This window comes from Aythya ferina (assembly GCF_964211825.1).
Source record: "Aythya ferina genome assembly, chromosome: 1".
NCBI lineage: Eukaryota > Metazoa > Chordata > Aves > Anseriformes > Anatidae > Aythya > Aythya ferina.
This window is the reverse complement of record NC_140296.1, coordinates 137381945-137408744: the sequence shown is the minus strand read 5'-3', so window position 1 is coordinate 137408744 and position 26800 is coordinate 137381945. Positions and strand designations below refer to the sequence as shown.

The 26800-nt window shown below is 36.4% G+C and overlaps 1 protein-coding gene across 7 annotated transcripts in view; it reads right to left on the bottom strand.

Annotated features, from left to right (window-relative positions):
* CCDC91 (coiled-coil domain containing 91) overlaps nucleotides 1-21043 on the bottom strand; it is a 174155-nt gene extending 153112 nt beyond the window's left edge. For 4 of the 7 annotated variants that reach the window (XM_084497854.1, XM_084497859.1, XM_084497860.1 and 1 more), the window contains exons 1-2: nucleotides 21002-21043; nucleotides 300-363 (exon numbers count right to left, since the gene is read on the bottom strand). The gene's annotated coding sequence lies outside the window, so the exon portion shown is untranslated. Of the gene's footprint in view, nucleotides 1-299; nucleotides 364-11177; nucleotides 11299-21001 lie in introns of those variants that run through there. The other 3 variants (XM_084497856.1, XM_084497855.1, XM_084497857.1) reach the window with 3 other exon arrangements.
* Between the last annotated feature and the right edge of the window lie 5757 nt (nucleotides 21044-26800).

The following is a 26800-nucleotide window of genomic DNA, read 5'->3' as shown; positions in this document are numbered from 1 at the left end:
AAGGCCATATATACAGTCCAGTTTAGAATATCTGCAAGGAGTCTAGTCAAACAAGGTGATGATAGTCAAGCATTAGATGAGACAAACAGAATTTTCTTTTCCTATTCATCTGCTCATCTATTCATTTATCCCAAAGTGTCTCTAGAAGGTTTCAAGACTTAGAACTGAGGACAGCACATTAGGAAATGTTACAGAAGTCAAACACTGATTTGCACAAAATAAGATACGTAAAATAAAACTGAATAACTCAATTTTTTCAATCCACTCCCAGAGTGAATTTAACATTCATAAAAACTTACATAAAAAATCTTTACCCCTTATTTCTTTTCTTGGGAGTCAGCTCCAACCTGAAATGTCCAGATCCTGTAAGAAGCAAGTAAGATTCTACGTCATATATACTTCATACCTAACTTCACAACTATTTTTGAAATAATAGTATTTCCACATAATACAGTGCTGTATGGAATAAAGCAGTGGATGCAAATGCTGCAGCAATTATACCAGTTTCCTGCAATAAGAACAACTTATGCCATCTACAAGACTTCTATAACTGCCTTTCCCAATCTTGAACACTTTTAGAAGAAAATAAATCACAGTATAAGATTAAACACCAATACACACACCTTTTGTAAGTATAATAAATCTTCAAAGTTTTTTCAAAAAATTATATACAGTCATAAACGAAAGTTCTTCTTTCCTTGCCTATAGTCCTTAATAAGGAAATTAAAATAAAGATACTGTTCACAAACCATACTCTCATCTGAAAGATACTAAACAATATGAGCAAAAAATCTCTAATACCTATTATTTATGGAATTTAAGATAATCTGTAGAATCAATGTAACTTTTTTTTAAAGAACTTGTGGGTCCTCATCTTCAGTATACAGCTTGCTTTGTTTTAAACAATGCTTAAAGCAAGAAAAAAAGCAACAAAGTGCAAATTTCAAGTCCATTTAATTACCCTTGATTGATGTAGCTTCACAAAAAAGAAGAAAGTAATAGCTCCACTTTCACACAAAAGAAGCAGCTCTGATAGCTCCCTACAGAGAAGGTAGGCACTGTTTTTATAAATTCACCTAAGACAGGAAGAAAAACATGACAGTCTTGTATGGAAAATCTACTCAAGAACTGGCAATTGCTCATACATAACCCAGAAGAAACTAACATCAGAAAACTAGTAAAATCATGTTCTATGAAAGGTGATCTCTGAAAAGCCATTAAGAAACTTATTTGTAAAAAGTATAGTACAATAAAGTAATTTATAATGGTATTACGCGAGTGAAAAAGAACAAAAGGAGATAGACTGCAGAAAACTCAGCAGAAAGGGACGTGGGTGTGCCAGCTGACAGCAGGTTCAACACAAGGCAGCAGCATGTCCTGGCAGCCAAGAGTGCACGCTGCATTTTGGGGTGTATTAAACACAGCATGGCCAGCCAAAAGAGGTGATTCTCTGACTATACCTAGCATTGGTGCAGCTTCATCTTGAATATTGTGTGCAGTTCTGGAATTCACGATATTAAAAGGATGTTAAGGTCCTTGAAAGTGTCTGGAGGAAGGCAACAAAGCTGGTGCGAGGGCTGGCAGGAACGTCCTGCAGGGAGAGGCTGAGGACACTTGGGTTTCCTCGTCTGGAGAAAAGGAGCCGAGAGGTGACCTCACTGCTCCCTGCAGCTCCCTGAGGAGGGGCTGTACAGAGGGAGGTGCTGGTCTCTGCTCCCTGGTCACCACTGCGAGGGAACAGCACAAAGCTGTGACAGGGAATGTTTTCAGACTGGATATTAGGAAAAAATTTCTCTGTCAAGTGATCAAACACCGGAAACAGCTTCCTAGAGAGACTGTCAGTGTTCCATGCCTGTCAGTGTTCAAGAGGCATGTTACTAAGAGCATTATCCTAATGCCTTTTTCTTTTTCTTTTTTTTTTTTTTTTTGCCTTGAAGTGGTCAGGTAGTTGGACTTGATCTTTGAAGATCCAGTCTGTTCTAGAATTTAGAAACTAGAACAGTTCAGATGAAAGGGAAGGAAAAAAAAACGTAGAGGGGAAAACAGAAGTGCAATATTAGAGAGAAACTGCATAACTTTCACTTATTGCTCCTCAACTCATCTATACATATGTAAAACTACCACTAATTGGTGTGCATTTATGTTTGGGAAAGAATTAATAAAAATCAGAACAGAAGTGTTTTCACCTAGATCAATAAAAAGGTGTCAACCCCAGGCCAATGTCTAAAATACTACTCTGCTTGTGATTCTGAAACAATTGTCGAGTTTTACTCCAGAGTATTTCCTGAGATAGAAATCTACTACATGCACGGACCATTTTTGTCTCTATACCAGACCACTGGCCATGGACCACAGGGGCATTCCATGTTTAACCATATGTACTCAGGACAGCATCATCCAGAAGAAAAGGCTGCAAGTACCACAGTGGTACTTTTAGCACATATTTCAAATTAGAAGGCTGATCACAGAAGATCTGTATAGTCTGTTTTCCAAGTGTTCTGGTCACTGAGATCTATGGTCATGAAAAACAAACAAACAAACAAACAACAAAAAAACCCCTCTCTATCAAGACAAAGACGGACTTAATTCTTCCAGAGGGTTACCTCTTGACATAAGCAGTTTTAGTAACACTTACTTTTTCACTGAGGATTTTACCTGCCCATGAATCTTCATCAGTTTCTCCCAATTTTTAGAATGTACTCTGTAAAATAATACCGACTTTTTCATTCTAGGTATCCAAAGATGAGTTCAAAGCAAGACCATTTTAACTCCAGCAGAAGTATCATATAAATACAGCTCCAGAATCAACAGATACTTTCTCAGAAGACTGAATTCTAACAGCTTAAGATGTTATGGAAAGTCCTTCCAAGGTTTCCAGTCTTCATCATAATTGATTTCTTGTGACCAGATCACAGAAGAAAATAGTTTTTTTGTTTCATTATATAAAAAAAGAATCACACAGTTTACTAATTTTAAATTTTCTTTAGTATCTCTCTAAAAACTTTCTCCATCACAAATATCTTTTCATTTAAAAGACCAAAGCATGCACCAAGTTATACAGACTCCTATGACAATTTTGACAAAGCTGATATAATGAAAACCTGTTGTGCTGTCTAGAAAAGCCACCCTCAAAATCTCAAAAATAGTTAGAATTAAATAGCAGTTTGAATTAAACATTTCTCTTATGTACAGCCAGCCATATACCTATAATTAATCAAAATCAAGTCCAGAGCAACAACCTGTGTGACCCTGATTCAGACTGCTGCTACTCAGGAGCCCTGGAAATATATTTGTATTCAACAAATAGCTAAGAGAAGTATGACTTGTCACCCACTAACTAGTTAATGAAGATCAGTGAGTAATTGCCCTGAAAATGCTGGAGCAAAGTGACCACAGTAGGCTTTAATAACTCTCACGTTTAAAGTACTCTTACTGCACTAGGGACCATAAAGTTGGAGACAATCCTCTTAAAAGCCAGACTGTTCTCAGACTTACACACGGACAAGACAAGAGGCACAGGATAAAGTCAGAATACTGAGTTTTGACCAGATATTGGAAAGTGTTGCCCACAGACGTTGTAGACATTCCATCCCTGAAAATACTCAGACTTGAACTATACAAGCCTCTGAGCAACCTACTCTAGTTTATCTTTCTTTAAGCAGAGTCCTAGAGTAGAAAACCTCCAGACTTCCCTTCCACCCAAGGTCCATGATTCAATGCTTTAAATTTTATTCAGAATAATATAGTAAAATAACAACAATAACATTTATAACCTCTAGAATCATAGAAGTAGAGACCAAAGAAGTGAATCCACCCTTGAGATCATTCTCCAGTTAAATTATACTACTGATATAACTACCAACTTCTGTTTAAGGTCATTTTAGAATTGAATTTGCTAACAAACCAACTTCCAGAGAGAAGCAGGAAACAGAAAGTACCTCTAGAAGTCTTCACTACCAAAGGGGGAGCAAAAGTACCAAAATCGTAGTGAAATATTTTCATCATGGATTCCAAAAAAGTCACAAGTGAACCTCTTTGCTAAGAGATGTAGCTTGAAGAAGGCTGAGGTGATGTTAACATGAAAAGAAGTTTACAAGAAGAATTTGTTCTCTGTCAGTAATAGAAAGCAGTTATCGATTAATTTGCGTTGCTCAAAATCCTTCAAAAAAATCATTAAATTTCATGACTCAACTGTGAATATGGTAAGACATTTACAAATTGCAATACCTTTTTTTTTTTTTTTTTTTTTTTTTTTTCCAAAAAGAGAGAGAATGGCTTTTTGAGTCAGTTTAAGATTTAGGAATCTCTATCTTTATCTTCATCTTGGTCTTGACAGATACAGTGCTTTGTTATTTCATGCTTCTTTCTCAAAAGAATAGAGAGGTATCAATTCCAGACAGGAAATAGTTTATGCAACAGGACACTCCAATTATATGCTTACATGAATAAGCAATTTACAAAAAGTAACACAGTATTTTTTACTTGAAAGGAAAGAAATAAATGGTACAAAAATATCCACTGTTGAGAGTTTTGGAATGCTAAGACATACAGTGGTCTTTCTTTTATAGCCTATGTAGGATAAATTTAAGAAATTGAGGTTTAAGAGTAAAATAGAATCGTCATATGTATTTCAAATGCATTTCCACTTAAAAATTTTAAATTTCAACAACTTAGATTAATAACTGAAATACCTGTGCCTCTGTTCTTTTAACATCCATCATTCCTGAATATCAAACCTTTTTACTAGCAAATCACTGTAATGTATTTTTATAAGAAGCTAGAGAGAGGTGTTTATATGAAGAAGGGAGAAGCTTTCCAGGAGTAAAAACTAGAGAACAAAGCAAAATTCAATTCAGCATAGTAAAACTTACTCTGAATTCAGTATATGAGAGTTCCAATACAATCTTAGTTCCAATACAATCTTAGTAACTGAGCATCACAGAAACAATTTAATATGACATGTCAAACAAAACTGTAAATCTATGAATATATGGATTTCTACACATCCTTATGGTCATAAGGATGTGTAGAAACATGTACAAATGACTATCATTAATGCTAACTAAAAAAGAATTCAGTTCTAATTCTTAAATATTAAAAGAAAATATATGCTTGAAATAATTAGAAAAATAAGTTGGAATGAAGAATTGGCTTGCCTGGCTCAAAATGTGGCTGGATTACCCCCACCCCTTCTTGTTTTTAACTCAGTGTTACTTCAACTGAAAAAAATAAAAAAAATAAAAAAAAATAAAAAACAGGAGCTTAAAAGTTCAGTAGGTCACCTTGATATGTAGTTAAAGACAGCTTTTCTCTTCATTAAAAATGAAAAAGGTCAAATAAAAGAATTAGTAAAGAATGATTAAATACATGTATTATGAAAGGAATATTGTTTTTCTTTAACTTCTGTAGAGTTTGTGACAACAAAGTGTCAAAGTTTAGAAAATGTTATTCCATTTTTGTTAGAAAAGCCAATAGATAACCATGAACATATGCAAGAAAGCCACTAATATACACTATCATACAAAACAGGATTCAATACAAATTATACTAAAAAATAAATAGCAATTCTTTTTTATTAGTGTATGTCTCTTAATGCACACTTTTCCAATTAAATTCCTCCCTTCATCTTTCTCCAAACCCTGGAAGTACAGTCCTTCTCAGAGGGACACAGTACTTACCAATTTGAGACAAGGTACGAACCTACTTCTCCACCACTAGATGATCAAATTATCAAAAAGACTACAGATTATGTCTCAGATTTTAAAGATTTAGGAATTTCACATGCCTCAGTTGCTAGTCTTGAAGTAGAACACTTAAAAAAAAATCATATTCTTTTTTTCCTTCCAACCACCTACTGGAAATTCAGATTATGTAACAACATAAATTGAGGTAACCCAAACACTTAAAAAAAAAAAAAAAAGTCCAGTCATTTTGCAAACTTTTAATCCTTTGTTTTTCAAGTTCTGGATATACTGTTAAAAGCAGAAAAGAACAGGCATCACTCCCTTCCACATGAAAAGAAAATTGCATCATCATTGTACCTTTCCCCCTTTACTAACACTTGAAAAGACGACTTGTTGACTTTTTGTTCACACATCAAACAGATGAATATGGCTTTTCATAATCTCCTAAAGAGAGGGTTCAATTCACATACAAGCAAGTGAAGATGTGAATTCATTTTCATATGACTCTCATGAGGCAAACTGGAAAGGTTTCACATTGCCCAGCTCTCAATTCCTTAACAACAAAAATGCTGATTTGCTTTCCAACAGAAAACATTGCTTCCAGATAACATGCACATGATCTGTCCTTGTTGTTTCTTCTTTTCTTGGCATACTCCTAAGCATGTAACACAGTACTTTTGTCACATGACTTTTCACCAAATGAATATTATGATATGTTCTCTGTTACAGTCAATAAAAGTATATTTACCTCATGGAACAGGTTGATTACTACTTATTTGATTAGGCCCCATAAAATCATTTAAAAATATAGTAGTAGGATTACACCCTTTACAATATGATGTGGAAGCTGAGAGCAGAGATCACAAATCAAGCCAAAATGGAAATAGGATTAGGGCTCAATACTTCTTTTCTTTTTCTCTCAGAGCATGGTACTTCAAAGTATTGTCTAAGTTGATACTTTATACCTAGTAAGCATTTCTAGAATGCAACCTTCTCCAGTCCCAAAGTTTTTGATAAAGGCACTACTGTGCCCATTTCAGAACAAGAAACACATTTTTTTGAAAGGTCCCATACTCAGCAAGTCACCAGACTATTTAAGTAATTTAAGTATCAAGTATGTGATGAGGGCGTTGATATCAAGAATACACGTATAACTCATCAGTTAACAATTAAACAAATAATTTCCTAAAACAGACAGACAAGATATCAGCCAGATTCTCCACCATCCTATAACCCATTCACTTTTGTCTCCTAGCCTACAAAGCTAGACAAGCAGCATGGTAGGCATGCCCTAGGAGTGCAACCCAACACATTTCTTTTCCAAGATCCACACAACTCCTCCTCAATTCTGTTAACAGAAAAGTTCTTATTGCACAGGGAAAAAGTCATCATACAACACGTATTAACAAGCAGATCCTTCCGTAATATCATTGCAAAAAAACGTATCAATAAATAGACAGTAATCACCTTCAAAGTCATAGAATATCCCGAGTTGGAAGAGACCCATAAGGATCATTGAGTGCAACTCCTGGCTCCACGCAGGTCTACCCAAAAATTCAGACCATGTGACTAAGTGCACAGTCCAAACACTTCTTAATTCCAACAAGCTTGGTGCAGTGACTAGATCCCTGGGTAGCCTGTTCCAGTGTGCAACAACCCTCTCAGTGAAGATCCTCTTCCTGCTGTCCAGCCTAAACCTCCCTTGCCTCAGCTTGACACCAATACCGCGGGTCCTATCACTGGTGGTTAAGGTCGGTGACTGCCCCTCCACTCCCCCTCACAAGGAAGCAGGAAAAAAAAATGATGTGCGTTGGCCGGGAATCGAACCCGGGTCAACTGCTTGGAAGGCAGCTATGCTCACCACTATACCACCAACGCCTCTCCTTGTACTGTTCTGCAACTAACTTCTACAGCACTTCTGTTACCAGCAATGGTGGCATCATAATATTAGAGGAGCCAGGATCTCCATTCCCTACATTACACTAGCATGCACATACATGAAAAATGGATAATTCATAAAACATATACTGCCTCACAGCTACAGTATAGAATAAATTGGATGCACAAAGTTTATAATGCAGCCAAGGCTCCATTCATAACAGTGGGATTAATTCAGAATGTTCCACATCTTCCCAGCCTAAGAAAGAATAGCTGTTCTTTCTCCTATGCAATCATTTTAGGTCACAATTTTGTGTATCCTTCAAAACCTTTGTTAAACTGGAAATGAATGCATGCTCTTGAAAATAAAGGCATTACCTCGGATATTTGTTCTAAGATACTAAGCTGCCATGCACACAACATACAAGAAAAAGATGAAGACAACAAGCTCAAGTGGTCATTTATTTTCATGAACTATTTAAAGTTAACAAGTATCTTACATATTCACAAGTAAATTATATGCAAGTTTATTCTATACATATATATTCAGCTTAATAGCTTTTGAAGTGGGCACTACTTAAAGAAAACTACTGAAACTTATCCAAAAATTGCTAAGCAGAAGCCAGCCTAGTAACACTGACATAGAAATAGACATAGAAATTCATGTTCGAAAGAGTAAACTATATATAGTGGTATGTTTTAACTTCATCAATTAGTGGGCAAATATATTATCTTTAGTCAGCAAATTTTCCAGAAAAAATTCTTGTTTCACTAAAGTCAGCTTGAATATCTGAACAATAATCATTAATATCCTATACTAACATTCAATAATAATAAATGTATTTGAAAATTAAAAGTTTCAGATAGTTACTATAATTTTCTGCAGAGACTTTTGCAACAACTTTATGTAAAGAAAATGAATTTTCTAGAACACCATATTGCTCTAAAAAGTTAACAAAAAACAAAACTACTTTCTTTAATATTTTACTCCTTATCAGTGAAACACTTATTTTTTAATAAAAATTGTCACTTATTATCTAGGCTTATAGACATAGACACTGTAATCTATCTATTTTACACTTTAAGAAAATATATGTATGAACAATTTAAGCATAGCTGATACCTGATGATCCTTCAAAATAAGAACATGTTAATGCTGTTTTTTCTTTTTTTTTTTTTTTTTAAAAAAAAAAAAAAAGAAAAATCGCTTGGGTGTCTAACTGGATAAATTAACTTCTTTAATCCATCTTAAAGTGATACATTAAAATAAAACGAAAGATCAGTATCTCTACATTTTTTGAATACTTTTTAAAAAGATTTTTACTGTAAGCTCATTGTCTAACAGTTTTATCTTGGCCCCTTTCAAATGTGACTGACGTAAAACTGTATGCTGAAAATATAAAGCCTTTACATATTTATTCTTTCAATGATAATTAAAAAACATTTTGTCTGTTCAACTGTGCACGTACCACTGGGGCAATATATGTGCATGTTTGGAGGGGAGTGAGGAGGTGGGCAGAGGTTGTATTCAGGGCACACAGACAATTTGAATGTAATAGTTTTCAAAAATAGATCTGAGATTTTCAAGCACGTTAATTCCTGTCTCATCTCATTTTAAAGGAAACATGTTTCTTGTACCAGTACTTGCCTTTTTCACCCCAACAAAGGACAAGCCAGGCCTTTTGATAGCCAATAAAAGCAGTTCATGCATGTCTATCACCCATGCACCTCATCAAATCTCATATACCTTCAGGATAGTTAGATAGCTAGATTACATAACTTAATAATGAAAAAGTATTCAGAAAAATCCTATTTCTTTTTTTCTAATCTTCTAATAATAAAACGAATCTGATCATGGAGTTTCAGTGTCTCATCTTGCCATGCACCATATTCATATTACATTTCTGTATGCATCATTTTTGAATGGGCTGTAACTTTTAAACAAAAGTATTTCTACATTCATTTTCTGAGATCCTTTCTGCAGTTATTTTACAACATTACTAAATTAGCTCTAGCCAAGTCTTGAAGAAAACGTCCAGAAAAAAAAAAAAGGCGTAAATGAAATTATTTAAAGTTTCCCACATAACAGACAGAAACAGGACAAAAACTTAAACACTCATCAGCAGCACGTATCGCAGGGCTTCACTGGTAACCAGCACTTCAAACTTCAAACTGTGTGTGATTTCCCTTTAATCTATAGTCAATCATGCCCAGATACCAATTTTTTTGCTTCAGCAGCTTACAAAACCGTATGCAAGTCAACTATGGCACGTATATCACATGGAAAAGTCTTTAGAAACTCTACATTATTTCCATTTCAGAAGTTGCACCCATGGAAAGTCCTGTTAAAAGCTTAACTGGCAAGTGTATACTAGAATATTTCATTTTCCATCTAAAACTACACTGGATTCCAATCCTCAGAGACAGGATTTCCAGTTTATTTCTCTCTATACACACGTACTGAACTCATGTACTGTAACACAGGAAAGTGTTTTTAAAGTTTTGAAAAAAAAAAAAAAAAAAAAAAAAAAAGGATAAGCCTAGTGCAAAGAAGTTGACTGTAGGTCTCTGTTCCTCAGAAACTTTAAAAAAAAAAAAAACAAAACTGTTCTATGCTCAGCAATAAATAAAATGCATAAGAGAACATAAGGCATATTTAACATAAAAGCATATTAAAATTTAAAGTAACGCAACTCCAGCCTTCCCTCAAACCCCACCTCAAGATAAATGAAATCAATCCTAGCAGTGCATTTTGGCAAACATTTCATGAGGAAAAATTCAACTGGAAAGAACTATGAGACCAAGTTTTGACAACGGTACACAGAATTTTGCGTATCTTTTACCTACACTCACAGTATTCAAATACCTTAAAGAGACACAAAATGACTTCAAAACAGTTGATATGATACTGTATTTATTTGCAAGCTAACAGAAACCTTTTCACAGTACTAGATAACACATTTCAAATAAATCGAGCTACAATCAACATTTTCCTAAATTGATATGTACTTATTGGTATCTCCCCATTCTATGCAGACTTCAGCTGCAATTAAAATATTGAAAACAGATTTGCTCTTATTCTTCTCCCTACAATTTATTGTGGTCAAATTTAATTGAGAGTCAAATAATTCTTATGATTAAAATAAAAGTAGGCTCTTGCCTCAGCAGCATGGTTCAACACCTCATTTGCCAAACAGTAAATTCCTTAATCTGACGTAGCTAAGGACTCATTGTCACATCACTAAATAACCTCTAGAATAATCACTAAACAACATCTAGGTGGTGGAAACCACCTCAGAGATTTTTCAGAAATATTAACAGAAAAGCACTGCCACTGCTATTCATCCTTGTGGAAAAAGCTATTTTTTGATGGTATAGAGAAGCATTAACCACTACTATTTTCATGTCTCCTATTTGAAGCTAAAATTAGTTTGGTCCCTCAATTATCTGCAACAGCCTAGAATCACAAAAGCCACTTCCAAGCCTTTGGTATTTTTCAAATCTTCAAATTTCATTTTCATGCATCATAAGAAGCTTAACTTAATTAATCAACCTCATCTATCACTGTTACTACCTACTCTCTCACACACAGTAATTCACAAAGATAACACTAACATCCAAATTCACTGTTCTGATCTAGGCGGTGCTCTGAATATAAATCTCAGCAACTATTATAGCAGATGATGTCTTCTAATAAATATCTCCTCATAAGCATTCATCTCTTAACACCTAAAAACTTTATATATCACTCAGTATGAGTGTCTTTTAAAAATGAGCTACACCTGTTGTGGCACAGCCTTCATGTGACTTTCAATGGCCTGTGATCAAACACCTACAGGAAGCAGCTGATGAAGCATGATACACAGTAACTTATATTAGTTATGCTGTTTTTCACAGGTTATTAATGACCGTATCCTGCAGATAACACATCTGACTAACAGAAGCAGGCCACTACATGCCTGCCTATCGCTGCCCAACACACAAAAAGCATGCATGTTTAATCAGCCACCTTTCACTCCCTTCTTCTACTGCAGGGGACAGTTGGAAAAATAAAGCCCACATATTCAGCCTGAGTACATACAACTGAAACAGGATGTGATGCTCACCCCTTGGGCAAACTCCTGAGAGAAAGACAGCATGAGAAAAAGCCACAACTGCAGCAGTGACACTACCTGTTGACCACTTTCCTTCTGTCCAGGCTGACCAGTAGCCTAACATCACAACAAAGAATCTGCTGCCAGACTCAGCAGAGACACATGTTGCTAAAGACACTGACAGGCTCTTGCACAAACCATTGGGAAACTTCTCAATTTGTGAAATATAACATGCAAAAAGGGTTGTAAGGTGTACTACTCAAAAGTTTTTGACTTCATTCCCCCTCTGCTACTGACCTTGGTCATTAGTTACCTATTTCTGCCGGTAGCAGTTTTGTTTTCCAGAAGGTCTGTATTATCATTCAATGCATCTAGATTCCTAGGCTTTATTATTACTGAGAAAACAACAAGCATAACATTAGGATAGTTTTCTGACACCTGCTTCCCCCCTAACTTTGCACACAATATGACACAAACTTCAACAATGTATCAGTGGAACAAAGATCTGTCTTGTCTTCAGTGATTCCACTTGAACATAATCCCTAGGAAAGGAGGCGAAAAAAATATTTACAACATTCTGATTTTAAAGCATGTAAGGTTGTTATAGAAAGTCCCTTCGTAATCTTGTATACTGAGTTCAAATTGTTTCTGAAGTTGCCACAATGGGTTGCTACATTCTGCTTCTCAAATGAAGATGAATTACTTTCTTATTAAAAATAAATAGATTGCTTTCAGAGTAGGTTAAACAACCTGTTTTGCTCTGCATTTAAATAGAGCAGGGCATTAAATTCATTTTCTGCATTTGAGTTAAGAGTAGCCACTATTTACTGAAATGGAAGACTTCTAAAGAGCAGAAAGACATAAATCAAATTTCAAAGGGACACCAACTGTCCTTTTAACTTTAACTGACCACCAAAGACCACGCAGTGTATTTTTCCCTTACCTCATACTTATGTCTGAGAACCCAGGATTCTTATCTTTTTTTTCCCTTTACAAAAAAAAAAAAAAAAAAAAAAAAAAAAAAGTCATCCTCCTTTTTTGTTGTTAGAATATAAAAGCAACTGAAACTCCTAAATTCTACATCAGGTGTACCTGGAGTTCTTCAACAAAACAAGAATGTCACTGGCCACATCACAGATCAAACTCTTTCTTTCCAGTTTCTTATGGCTTACGATACAGTAATCACAAATCTTAATGTGGACAGAGAATACAAAATGACTTGCAAAGATATCAGGTAAAAAGTAATGCCTTTTTGAAATCCAGGCAGATTTTTTTTTATTATTATTAAAAAATAAAATTTTACAGTGAAAAAATTAAATACAAGGTGCTGTACCAAACAAGGCAAAAAGCATACCTACAAGAAGATAAAGACCTGTCTCAACAACCCAACTTGGAAATCTAATTATAAAATCATATCATACTGTTATGACTTTATGAAGGTAATATGGTTACAAAATAGCAATATCAAATTCTTCATTCTATTCCATAAACAAAACTTCTGTTTGATAAAGATTTGGAGAAAAGCAAGAGATTTAAATAAATAAGATTGTTAAAAATAATTCAAGACCATGGGAGCACTGATTCAAGAAATGTTTGAACTGCTATAGTTTAAAAAAGATTATAGTTTAAAATTAGATATAGATTAACACTATAGACAATAATCATGATTATATTTGTAAACTAATGTAATTCTTTGGTTTTGTGTGTTATTTAATGGCAGGGGGAAAATATCTTCTAGCATTGTGTTGTTATCATGATCAGAACAATTTCTTTTTTTTTTTTTTTTAAATGCACACAATATTAATATTCTCTCTAGCTATTTACATTTCAAAACATCTACAATCATAGTCAAAGGTATCAAAATTTTACTTTTAAACTTGACCAAGTTTACCATGTATGTTTGCAGTAGTATTTATCTGATTTTAAATAACTGACATTTTCATCATTATATTAGAAAAAGTTTATGAGCCTCAGAAATAAATAATCAACTCAGAAAGCTTTGAATCCCTTAACCATTTTTCAGAGCAGGATCTGGACAAGCACAAGGACTTGATGCTTTCTCATACCTTTACGGACTTTAAAAGGTAAATTATAGAAAAGTTTTTGCAGGATATGGACTCAGATGAGTGATCCCATAAGCTTTAATGAGAATGCCAATGATTAGCCATTTGTAAGGTCACAAATGACTTAACAAATAAATTTATTTTTATCTAACTTATTTTATTATTTATTTTACATTTCATAGAATCATCATTAACAGCACTAATGGAAAAAACATTAGCAAAGCCTACTGGAAACAGTGACAAAAGGCACAGATTCTGCCACAACAAACTGAAAACTGAACTCCATTCTCACTCATGGAATAGCTGAAGAGAACTCTGTAGCTGTTATGTTAGCTCCATAATCCATTTTGAAAATTAGACAGCTCACCTGCATTGTGGTAGGAGGCAAGTGTAATACATTGAAACATGTAATACATTTTTCTCATTTATAGTTTCCCTAATGCTTTACCATATACCAATGAACCAAACTGGGAGAAGCTTATACAATCACAATTACTTCAGAATCATTTTGCCCTGATGTTACTGCTCCCCTTGGATGCTGACCTAAAACCAGAAGCAACCCCATTTATCTGTTGAAGTTTCCAGAGAATTGAGGAGCTCAATTCTTCCTGCTAGCAGGCATCTACATGCCATAATCTGTAAGCAAATACTACACTTAATGAAGGCACAGGGCAATCTCAGAGCAATTACTACTTTAAAATACATATATGTAAAACTCCTTTACAGAATGTAACAGTCATACCCTATACTTCTGTACCCAGGCTCAGCAGGTAATACTTGACAGATCCACCTCTGTAAGCTATGAAAAGGCCCAAATAATATCAGGGAACCTACAGCAGTTATTTCTCTGTAATGCCCATGGCTCAGAGCAATTATTTGTCATCCCCTTCTGCTCACTAAGAGTTGCACCATCAAGTGTTCATAATACTCACATTGAAGTTAAGTATGAAATCCATATCAGAAATTTTACATCACATTGTTCTTCTGAAATTCTGGCACCCCGTAGCCAGTAATGTTATTACCTGGGTTTAGATGTTTAGATGTATCCATCCCTGCATTGCTTTCAGGAAGCAGAACATGTACAAGGAGAGGAATGAAATTAACACCCCAATAAAAACGAAGACCGAAAGTCCTAACTAGTTAGTTACCACTAACTTCATGAATAAGTAAAATGCATTCATGTTCAATTTGTTTTCAGATGAGCCTAAAAGCAAAATAGAATATATGTGTCCTCTAAATTCTTTATTATAATTTGTACACATTTATCTGGCTGAAACAGATGGTGTTAAGCTATATTTTTCTGCTTCTATTCAGACAAAGAGACTATACTACCTTGTCCTGTGCTATTTTTGTGAATAAAATGGCTAAAAGGCTAAATACTCTTAAGAATGCAGTACTTCTTAATGTAATAAATGGAGTAATAATTCATGTCAAGAAGATGGTTGATATCAATAAAGAAGGGGGAGATGTGGGAGTGTGGCCATGGGGGTCGGCAAGCCCCATGGTTGATGATAACATCAGATTCTTAAGGATGAGGCCATCAGGAATGTAAAGAGTTGAGAGGGAACAGAGAAGGGTGATTCAGGAGATGCCATGCTGTCTCGGTTTGCTTGTTCTCCAGCCATTAAGACATGGAAGTTTCTGGGTGTTTGCTGCTGCCGGGCAAAGTTGTTTGGCCAATGAAAAGTTGTGTTTGAAAAGGACTGCTGTGGGGAGAAGGGTATAAGAGGGGAGACTGTCCTCAAAATAAAAAGGCAACATGATATAATGAAATTATGTCATCAATAAAGAAGTAGAAAGAAGGAATGAATAGGGACAGGCTAACAGAACGGAGACCAGGACAGGAACAGGGACATTGATCGCCTCATGAAGATAGGTTCAGCCAAACTCAGCAAACTGCCCAAATAAGCTCATACAGAAAGTCGCTGGAAATAGGTGCAGGGTGTGGGACTCTGCAACTAAAAACAACAAGGTTGCGGTGGGATTGCTCGGCACCTGGCAAGCAGTCTCTGAGGCCTTAAAGAGCCATGTGGGACCACAGTCAGAAACGTGTGGTTTGCCAGACAGTGAGGGAGCTGCAGGCTCATCCACCGATCCTTCTGCTATGCCATTGACCCCCCCTCTGCTACTGCCATCACAGGCCTCTGCCCCCTGGTGACCTGGACGTGTCTTTTGACCCCTACTGGCCTTGAAAGGGGATGGATATGTTTTCCTTTGATCTGGGAAGAATAGGAAAATGAAGACTGTTATATGATCTGAGAAAAAATTAATGAAGTCGTGGAAGATAAGGGAGCACTTCAACCAGGATTACAAACTCCAACTATGCTCCCCCAGTCGTGGACATTAATAGTAATAGATTTAAAGGATTGCTTGTAAACACTTACCTTTTAAAACTCTGCCATGTTTATGTTTCAATTGATACCTTTTCTGATTGTACATATGTATAGGCATACTCAGGTGTATTATGTAAAAGCAGTGTTCTGTATAATTAGAAAGTTCAATGTTCGTGTTTGCGTGTTGGTAGAGCATAGACTCCCCATGCACCCAGCACTGTTTACTTATATTACTAAATTCAGATTGAGTTGTTATCTTCATTTATAACAATAATTACGATTCTTCATTATGTACAAAAATCAAAAAACAACCAATAAGCATACTCAAACATTGGTATTTTCAATATTGATAATGCCACTGCAAACTACTTTTATAGAAATGACGCTTCACATCAAGTCCCTCTGTAAGTCATTCGCTGAAGCAAAAGCAACAGTTGAGTAAAACATTTGAGGTCATAGCCTTGAAATTTGTAGTTTTCCCTAACTGGAAGAATTTGCTTTTTGGATGTTTTGTGCCTTAATATATGTTTGCACTCTATTTCCTTTGTTTCCAAATAATAATAAACATTAAAAACCATTTTATCAGCCCTTTTTGCCAGTTTCCAGTTGTATTCCATGAACTACAAGCAATCTACTCTCCAGTAAAAGTTGTCCTCCTTTATAATACAAAGGGAAGAACAGAACCAAGAGTCAAAATTCAGAACCACCCTTGCCACCAGCATAATAATTACCTTTTTCTAAAGAAAAACAGAAAACAACAAAAACACATTATAGCATAATCACCTAAGAATAGTTTACATAAGCGCACAAAGAACTGCCATTGTTTCTCGAAGGATTGCACTAAGGTAAGAGGTACCATTCCTGGGAGTTTAAAGGTAGAAGAATTGGACAAGACCCAACTTTCTGCACCTGAATTTCACTGCACCTGAAAACTTAGTATCAGAGCATTAACATGCCATATGTTATCAGATAAGGAGATTCACGGAAATTAGCTAGAAGATTCAGATTAGGTTCTTTTATCAAGAAACTATGAAATAGATGAAAACTACATTTTAAAACTTATCAGAGTTGCTAGTGTTAGGATTAAATTCTGTTATTTTTGCAACTCTCTCATTTTCAGTAGCTGGAAGTTTTTAAACCCAGTGTTCCATATACTAGCTGAGATTTTAGATTATTATTTTTTATTATTACTAAATTAGCACAATAATTTGGGCATGCTTGATTTTTCTAGAGGTTTAGAACTTCATGCAAACATAACAGAAGTTTTATTTTATAGTAACTGAAGTTAGCCATTTAAACTCAAATCATTTTCAGATTGTTAGCCGAAATACATACAAACACTGAAATGTGATCACTTCAAGGACAAATAATAAAAATTGCTTTTTTTCTTGAAACTGTTCAGCATATGGTGTTTTAGTGGGAGTATAAAATCTGCTCAAAATAATACAGGCATTAGAAACATGTTTTTTGTTTCTGGGAATCAAAAATACCTTTACAAATATTATGCCCATTCCTGATCAAAGGCTTGAAAAGTTTACTAGACAATATCCGTAACTATATGATCAATGAAATATTTGCCTTATATATGTAAGCAAGACAAGGCCGACAGAACCTACCACCAGTTTATGAAAAACTGCAGGAGAGGTCTATAAAAAAATGCAATCCCTAAAATCTTTTTAAGAATATACAACACCACTGTAACAAACAAGTAAGTACAAATCAATAAAGTGAATTCTTTTTATTATTATTATTATTATTATTATTTTATTTATTTATTTTTTTACTTCAGACAGTCTTCTATGATTGCTTAATAGTAAATTTATGGATATCCAATTCTCCTCATAAAAACATACTCTGCAATCAAATTCACCTTCTTAAGCCTTGGCTTTATTGAAACAGAGCAGAAACCACAACATTAATTTCAGTCATTCCAAAAATTAGACTGCCAACTGAACAATGTAAAGGGGAGAAGCCTGCTATCTCATAAAAGCAAAATACTTCAGTGGTCCATCTAACTCTTTAGAAAGAAAGAATATGATTCCTATAGTATTTTATGAAGTTCTACATTATCCTACGTTAAAAAAACTACAAATCACTTAATTCCTTTCTGTAAAAATTGTACCACTTCTAGAGACTAAAGTCTAAAAAGCAGGTACTATTGCTTAAGGGATATGCTAGGAATAAGGGAAGGAGACTGAGGTTGCAATAGGCATTATCAGGAAAGCTAAAGCCAACTCTAAAACTAATAGTATTTATTTTTAATAACACAAGTGATGGCTACTTGCACATCCACCTTAAATCTTTAGAAGTATGAGGTAACCAAAACAGGAAAACAACCCCTGCCTTAAATTCTGATGTACTTAAATATTATAAATTTACAAGTAGTAAAGTGGTGAAATGTAACAGATGTTAAAAAAAAACATCTGTAAAGCAACTTGCAACATATTTTAGATAATCCACTTTTTATAGGCTTAGCCTATATGACTCAAAATTTACCTGTCTGCAACCTGAAATCCCCACACTAGGGGAAAAAAAATACAAACACACATATATATATATATATAAATTTTATATATTTTTTATTTTATTTTTATTTTATTTTATTTTTATTTATATATATAAAATAAATGTATATATGTTATATATATTATATATAATTATATTATATAATAATAAATATATGTTTAAATATATATAAGTAAAAATATAGCTGAAAAAATATTAATATTGGTTCAACAAGATCTTTTTCCTCTGTTATTATGATCAAATTAGTTTTACAGAAGTAGAAAGAACTTTCTTATACAGCCGTTTAAAATAACCAAAGCTGCACAGATCAGCAACAGCAGATTACAGAACACACAAGCTTATCAGACCTGAAACAACCATCTCAGTCAATGGACTCAAATAACACAGGCATGAAGGTATTGTGAACTTTTAAGTTTAGAGATTCACAGAAATCTTGTTTCCATCACACCACAAACTTTTTCCATTTGGTGCTGCAAGCCTTCCTGGAAGTTGGTTTTCAGGAAGCCAGGAGGAATCAAGCCAACTGCTCAGATACGCACGATACTTAGATGTCTTAGCGGTTCTGTAAACATTTGGAGAACGCCAGTTACTGCCATTAAGACTGCTACTCAATTGTTCCTCTGGACCAGAAATACACATTATAGCATAATTGTATTTTGGCACCTACAAGTCTGTGTAGCTATCATCATCCTGAACATCAGCCTGCCACCACATAAACAGCTAACATTGTCTAGACAAGATATATTCATCACCAACCTCTGGCAGTAGTTTTGTCACTTGGAAAGAAATATAAAGGAACTGGTCTAAAAGTCCACATAGTTCAAAGAGAAGCAGACAACACTCAAGAAGCACGTACTGAAATGTAAAAGTACTTAAACTGCACTCAGACTTCCACCCAGGCATGCATCTCAAAATCAGAGTGAGCATCACAGATATGAACGTGTCACCAGGTATATTCAGCTTTCAGTTGATGCTATATCCAGGCAGAAACGAACCAGAAGGAGTCCTTCAACTTAACTATAGCAATGGTCAGAATAAAGATTTGGATAAAAATGTCCAAAGGTGGCAGAGTCTATTTTAATGTCCATTGTACAAATCCAGCGTGGACAAAATCCACACACTTCCTCAGACGTGCTGCAATAAAATATCATCTCAGCTTTAAGGTAAAAGGAATTAGAATTCAGAAATTACATTATCCTAGGCATTACTGGTAGAGCTACATACAAAGGCATGTATACAGGGTTGAGGTATACAGCATGTATGCTAGTCGCCTCTATTTGATAGCCTTCCTTTCAAAATAGTGTAAAATAAATTGGCATCACATTTTCAAGAATCTCCTTAAGAGACTCTGAAAAAGGCTCTGTTATATGATTCTACGTACTATTTATTGAGAATTCGTGCATCACTTGTTTGAACAGGACTGTAATTGTTTTCTGCTTTCAAGTCCTACCAGCATAGAGTTCACTATTGCACATGTCAACAAGCATGTAGGCTGCAAAGGCTCTTTGAAATTGATCGGCAATCTACCTCCTGTAGTAGTGGGTGAGAAACTGACACCACCACCACCCCCCAAGAGAAAACAAGAAAATACCAGCACACTGGCACCAATAGTTACTTTGCCATTCAGGCCAAGCATATGGAGACACTGAACCAAACTGCAAGGTGAAGAAGCACATGCAGAACGAGACACAAAGAGCAAGAGAAAATAGACAAAGCTGGGAACAAAAACAGTTAAACAACTTGACAGAAACAAGTGCTCAAGCACTGTGACCAAAAACACTGAAAGCTCCATTAAAACGCTGCAGCAAAATGGCAAGAATTGCATTCGTAACGTGCGGATGACAGGCCAAAAGCATTGCTCTGGCAGGAAGGCTAACTGCTCCCGAAGCAAAGTGCAGCCTGCCGGGACGAGCCAATGCTGCAGGCAGACCTCACGAAGGGAGCAGCCCGGATCAGAAGGTTAGGCTCAGGTATGACGAGGAGAGTCAGCCCTGTTACACCGCTGACAGACCTACGCGGGCAGGATTTACGGAGCTCTGAGGCACACGAAGATCCGGAGGGGCTTTCAGAAACACCTCAACGCCCAACGCCGCCCCTGCAGACCCCACCAGCTGCCTCCCCGCCACCCCAGCGTCCCGAGCAGGCTCAGAGGAGCGCTCGCAGCCCTGAACCCAGCCCCCGCGGCACCGGAGCTGCCCCCGGGGCTCCCCTTCCCCTTCTCGGGGCTCCCCCGAACCCCTGCACCCCCGCTCCGCAGCACTAGCCCCTCAGGGCCGCCCCTCAGCGGCCGTTGAGGGCCAACGCCCAACGCCCCCCCGCCAGCAGCACGCGGCCACGGCGGCGTGCGCGCGCCTCCGCCGCTCCCCCCTCCCCCGCCCCCCACACCGGCCCAGGCAAGCCGCCCCCGGGCAGCGCGGCCTCACCCGCCACGGCGCTTGGCCCCGCCCCCGGGCCCTCGCCCCGCCTCCCCGCCGGTCACGTGGCTCCCGCCGGGCGCTGATTGGGCGGTGTGGCGGCCCCGCCGAGGGGCGGGTGATGGCCTCCGGGGGGCGGGGGGAGGCTGGGCGGGGGCGGCTCCCGCCTCGCTTCAGCTCGGCCCCACAGGAGGCCTCGTCCGCCGGCCTGGTCCTTGTTTGGTTGCTTGTTTTTTTTTTTTTTTTTTTTTTTTTTTTTTTTCACTTAAAAAGCGGCTGGTCGTCCTGTTAGCGTGCTGGCCTCCTCGCCTCAAGCTCTATCCTCAAATGGGTTGCTTAGGATCAGCCACCGCCCTTCTGCATCGTTACAAAAAATAGATCAGGGACTGACCAGAGTCAAACCTCCTGGTCAGAAACGGGGGATGAGCCTCTGGGTGGTCCTCTCGTACAGCTGCGGTAAGATGTGGAGGCGGCATGGCCGTCAGATGGCCGCCTCACCATGTGCCATGGTGGCACAAAGTAAGGTGCACCATCTGTGTCGTGGATGATAGGCCACAGTATGGTAATGTGGCAACACATAAATGGTTGTTCACATGACCCTACCTGTTCTGTGGACTAAACAGTCTCTAATAGTATCTGAGACAGCAAGGTGCCCTTGCTGCTAGGAAGGCTAATGGTATTATTGGCTGCTATACATATACTTTGAACCAAAGGATCACCATCAAAGCAAGAGGTGACCCTTCCACTTAGTACTGGCTGTACCTGGCGTACTGCATCCAGTCCTGAGCTGCCCAGTACAAGACACACATGGACATACTAGAAAGAGTCCAGCAGAGAGCAACTAAGATGACTGAGGACCTGGAGCACGTCTCCTACAAGGAGAAGCTGAGAGGGCTGGGACTGTTCAGCCTGGTGAAGAGGAGGCTCAGGGAGATCTCATCATTGTTTACAAATACCTGAAGGGATAGAGCCAGGCTCTCTCCAACAGTGCCCAGTGCCAGGGGACAAGAGGCCGTGGGCACAAACTGGCAGACAGGAGGTTCCCTCTGAACGTTAGGAACCTCTCTGTGCTGTGCAGGTGATGGAGCATTGGCACAGGCAACCCAGAGAGGTTGTGGAATCTCTTCCTCGCAGATCGTCAAAAGCTGCCAGGACTTGGTCCTGGTCAGCCTGCTCTGGGTGGCCCTGCTAGAGCAGGGGCTGGGCCAGACAGCCTCTAGAAGCCCCTTCCCACCTCAGCCCTTCCGTGTGACTCTGAATTGATACATAATGAATAGTGCATTAAAAGACATAATGAAAATGATTTATCATCATGGCATGGAAAAATAATTCAGCAATAAACACAGCAATAATTTTTGTGTTCTGTACTACACGAAGAAAAACAGAAAATATGACGTATTTAGGCTATGTCACTGAATCACAGAATGACCAAGGTTGGATGGGACCTCTGAAGATCATCTAGTCCAACCCCCCTGCAGGATCACCTACAGCACATTGGATGGCACCCAAGCAAGGTCTGAATATTTACAGAGAAGGAGACTCCACAACCTCTCTGGGCAACCTGTTCCAGCGCTCTGTCACCCTCACAGTAAAGTGTCCTCTCATAGTCAGCTGGAACTTCCTGTGCTTCAGTTTGTTCCTGTTACCTCTTGTCCTCTCGCTGGGCACAACTTCAAAGAGACTGGCTCCATTCTCTTGACACAGTCCCCTCAGATATTTATGCATATTGATGAGGTCTCCCCTCAGACTTCTCTCTTCTAGGCTAAATAGGCCCAGTTCTCCCAGCCTGTCCTCATACAACAGGTGTTCCTGTCCTATAATCATCTTTGTAGCCCTGATATGTCCTTTTGCACATGACTGCAGTGTGCACAAAGGTGATGATAGAGCATAGAATTTTTGTAAATAACATATAAACTCTAATCAGTCTTTTTGCAAGTTATTCCATGCATTAGGGAAAAGAAGAAAAAAAAAGAAAAAAACAAAAAAAAAAAGGACTAATGCACGTGCCTAAATTGCTACACAAGTTGAAAGTTTGAAGGACATTTGAAATACTAATTCTCAACAAACCAAAAGAGGCATTCTAAGGGCTCTTGTTTTCTGTATTAGTTAATTTTCTACTGCAGTATTATCCCTGCTAAAGACTGACATATATGTCAGTAAAATTGTAGAGTTTGTTCTTGGGTGTACAACAGGAAAAATCTTAAGACAACCTTTTGAATAGTGTATATTAGCATTTGTATTTGGTCATTCAAGAAGTTCCTGAGTGGTTATCTCATTGATTTTTATGATACTAAAAGTGAAAATTCAGATTCTTAGGATTTCAGGAGATCCTTTCCAGAACAATGTTAAAGTATGCTCTTAGGTCAGGACTAGCTGCTCCTGTTTTGTCAATAAAGAGAAGACTTCACTTTTTTTGATTGTCAAGGTATTACTCTCGCTGTAGAAATTAATGCAAATGCTATTACTGCTGTGTAGACAATAAACCTTAAATATTATGTTTATAATTAATGTATTCTCTCTTGCCTCTCTGCAACACGTTCCTTTTTGTTTTTAGATTTTGTCATGCTGTTTTTGAAGAATAAGCATATTCTGGGCAAAAAGACAAGAAAAAGCAGCTCTTTCCAAGCTAAATTAGGTAATTACATTTTCACTGTGTTTTTTAAAGCACAGCTGTATCTTTTGGGTTATAAGAATTAGTATATAATATACTTAACTTTATACCTTTTTTCTTATGTAAGTGAAAATATCCCTTCAAAATGCAGATCTGTCTAACTAGCTCATTTTCTCCATTTTGAAAATCCATAAAGGTAAATACATTGCTTATTATAATTTTTCCAGAGTTTACAAAATATAATCAGAATTTCTCATGTATTTTCTTTGTCAGAATTTGATAGAAGAGAAAAAAATGAAATCACCTTGTTTTGATTTTCCATTACTAATAGGACCAAAGCAATTACATTAATGTTATACTTCAGTACTTTTAAATAATATTTTAATGGCATAAAACATATCAATTAAAGCTACTTTATAGCTTTATCAAGTATATCAAGTATAGCTACTTGATTTTTTCTGTGCTAAGAGAGTAAGACCATTAATGCCATTTTCTAAGCAATGGAAGAAGAATAATTTATATAATACTGTGATTTCATTAGATAGATATGCAGTCAGACTACAGTATGTTAGAGTTCCTCAAAGTCCCAACCCCAAGTCACTAATATTCTAAGACTGTTTTAGCACCTATAAAAATGGGTATACAACTTCTATTTAAATGCATAGGAAACTAATATTAGTTTAGAAAGAAACCTCATAAACTATTAAATTTGTTTCCTTAATTTAAAGTCCTCAAAAATTTATTGAAACAGTATGAAAAAGAATCTTCTATCCTTAATCCATGTATCAACATCACAGAAGAGGAAAGAGTCCCTACTACACTAAAACAGCTCCAAAAGGAAATAAAATATTAAAGTTCATTTTCATGTATAATGTTATTTAGCTTGCACAAAAATAAATTTCAACATAAATTCTGCACAATTTATTTTTTTCTAACATTCTATCTCTGTTTTTGTTTATTTTTGTTTTGTTTTGTTTTGTTTTGTTTTGTCATCCCCCCCTCCCCCTCTCCCCCTCCCCAAATTAATCCAAGTGGGAAAACTCCCTTAAGTCTACAATTTTCAAAAATCCTGTATTTTATGGTTTCCTTGGGGTCTGATATGGTTTGGTTTTGATATTCATCTTCCCTGCTGAGTTGCCACACTGTAGCCCTGGAAATGTACTGCTGTTGGTGAATCTGTTGTAGCTTTTACTTCAGCTGACCTGTCCCAAGGTACCCCTCAGTTAATTTTGAAAATCACCCTGGATGCTCCTTATTCTTTAAGAGTATTTCCTATTGTAATGCGCACCAAGGGAATAGAATAATTTTTTTCTTAGTGTCTAACACTACATTTTGTTGAATATCCTGGTTCAGACAGGTCATCAGCATAAATTTTTGCCATTCTTCCAAAGTTGTGCTGATTTTTGATGTTTATCATACTTTGGGAAACTCAATGGCAAAGAAACAACATGAAACAAGAAAATCAATTTGTCTCACTCTCAGACTTATTCACTAAGCCTGAAGTGAATGATGTAATAAATCTAAATTCATCAACTAAAGGAAAAGCAAGAAAGACAAGTAAACACATTGCAAGCTATATACAGCTTTTAAAAAGAATCAGGAAATAGGAGGTATATAGGAGCTTTATATTTTGAATTAAGATTGAATATAGCAATTAGCAAAAGATATTTTATTATTATTATTAGATATCTGTACTTGGCTTCAAACTACATTTCTACCTAGAGTTTTATGAAATATTTTTAAAAATATATTTTATAATCTTAGATCACTGAAAAACAGAAAGTCCAGTATAATTGCACTAAAAATATTTTGAACTATTCTAAGAGCAGAAACTTCTTAATTTGGGCTGACTGTTATTGTTATGTCTCCTCAAGAGCAAAGTTTATAGAGATTCCTGTCAGTTCTGCAACTTTTTTTGAATTGATTCAACCATACATGGTAACATTAGGTGATTATGAATAAGTGGGTAATATCACCCTCCTGCACAGCAGTTTGTGTGGTATGAAGCCATATTTTTAGGTCTTCCAAATCAAACAATGTTTGTAATGTTATTGGACAGCATGATTTTTTTTAATCTTCTTGATAGAGAAATAATGAAAACTCTGTTGAACAAGCATTATTTATGAAGTTGATAATAGATTAATTCACCATTATTAAATGCCATCATTAACCTAAAAAGTTAACTTACTTAATGAAGCAAATTGGTGATATAACGATGATGTGATCATGAAGAATTCATTTTTCTTATTCTGAAGATTATTAAGACAGTGGGACAAAGGAAAGCAAGCTCCTTTATATTACCACTATTTTAATACTCTGTCATTCAGTAATTCTAAATACAGTCAAGGGTTTTAGCAGCTAAGGTCTTTCACATCTGTTGTGTGGTGAAAGGAAAGGATGGACCAAGTTCAGTTTATTAGCAAACTGTTATTTGCATGATAAGAACTGACATACTCTCTCACTCTTGTACTTAATACTAGCAACAAGAACCAAACAATTACAGTTTAAGTGGTCAGGAGAATAAATTACCGTGTCAACTCTGAAACTAACCATCATGTATAGTAAATTAACCTGTTTCATCAACTCAAATTTCTGATTTCTCCCTTATCAAGCTCACTTCTCCCATCAAAACTTAATACTGTCCTCATTGGTGATACCAGAATTAGCAATAAAAGAAGCATATTTGTTGCTAAACCACAATCCTCCTACTTAGAAATATTTTGCCACTCTTTTCTACACAGTAAAAAACAAAAAACCCACAGTCAAAATATGGTATACTTGTTTGCCTTTTTATAGGGAAAATCATGACATAAAAATTGTTAGAATTACCTTTCAAGAAAAATTAATAAAAAGTAGACATGTAAAACTCCTGCTGTTAAACAGAATGTCTGCTATAGGGTACCATTTTTTCCCAACCTATTGTAATATATTTCTCCTTTTGTATGGCAATTGCAAAACCCAGAAGCGAAGTTCTAATGTGTTTCTTTTTTTTTCCTCTTTTTTTTCTCTCTCTTTTTTTTTTTTTTTTTTTTTTTTTTCATTTATAGGATCTGTCTATTGGCAAAATCTTTAGGCAGTTATAGGGAGAAATTTAAAGTTTTCTCCAGGTTCATCAAGTAGGCATTCTGCTGTACCTGCCATCTCAAGAGTCATGCATTTGCATGCAGTGAATTAGCAGCACACACTTTATTAACTTC